Consider the following 1,055-nt stretch of genomic DNA (forward strand, 5'->3'; position numbering starts at 1 on the left):
GTTGGTTTTCAGAGATGAGTTGGCATCGTCAATTCTATCCATTTTGATGTGATGATCTGGAACAGATACTGCAAGCTTCTGCAAGCTTTCCACGTTGCCATCCATCGAATCATCATTGGAAGTGGCACATGTGTGAGATGGATTATGTGAGCTAACACTTACTTAAAACATGAAAATTTAATCACATACTTAAAACATTTGGATACTGACACAACTAACAAAAAAAGAGAGAATAAATTAGTTCCAAAAAAGATTAATTACAACCCCTTTGCTCCAATCAACTTAGTGAGACCAAATGTGACACCCATAGCTAGCCACCCTCCGATCAAAACCCTCGCGGCCGACCGGGCCATGGGCGCCCTCCCCAAGGCCGCCCCAAGTCAGCCAAAGACCGCCAGGGCTACCGTCACCGATGCCACGACCGCGGCCACCCTCACCTTATAGTCCCTTATAAAGCATGCGGCCAGCAGCGGCACCATTGCTCCCACGGAGAACGCGAGAGCCGAGGCCACGGCCGCCTGCGTTGGGTTGGGCAAACCCTCCTCCCCTTTGTCGAATCCCGCCCGCTTCATGTGGGACAGCTCGATGTCGCGCTGCGAGTGGACGGAGCAGGCGCCGGCGACCAGGCCCGCGAAGCCGGTGAGGATCATCGCCTTGATGTCCTGCTTCACGGCGCCGACGCCAATCATCAGCGATGCTGTGGAGACGAGGCTGTCGTTGGCGCCGAGGACGGCGGCGCGGAGCCATTGGGAGCGCTTGGAGTAGTCGAATTCTTGGACTTGTTCGATCCCGGTGTTGGAAGCCATGGAAGAAGAAATTATAGGAAGGAGGAGGATTGTGTTTTAATGGAGAAAGCAAAGTAAGAGTGGTGTGGCCACACGCCTACAGGAAATGGGTTATTTATACAACGGAAGAATTCTCCAACTATAACTAATCCAATGTATAAATCACAATAAAACTAATTTATTTAGGATTAAATTAGTCATAGCAGAACAAAATACATTTTGTGTTCCAAGGTTATATGCGCTTCCATATATAGGGCGCTTTTTTAATCT

At 49.5% G+C, this 1,055-nt stretch overlaps 1 pseudogene; it reads right to left on the minus strand.

The window, feature by feature from the left end:
- Positions 1-257: 257 nt before the first annotated feature.
- On the minus strand, positions 258-822 carry LOC148934132 (vacuolar iron transporter homolog 2 pseudogene; annotated as a pseudogene).
- Between the last annotated feature and the right edge of the window lie 233 nt (positions 823-1,055).

Source organism: Salvia hispanica, chromosome 1, assembly GCF_029641045.1.
Source record: "Salvia hispanica isolate PSC_SH4W2 chromosome 1, Shi_PSC_v1, whole genome shotgun sequence".
Taxonomy (NCBI): Eukaryota; Viridiplantae; Streptophyta; class Magnoliopsida; order Lamiales; family Lamiaceae; genus Salvia; species Salvia hispanica.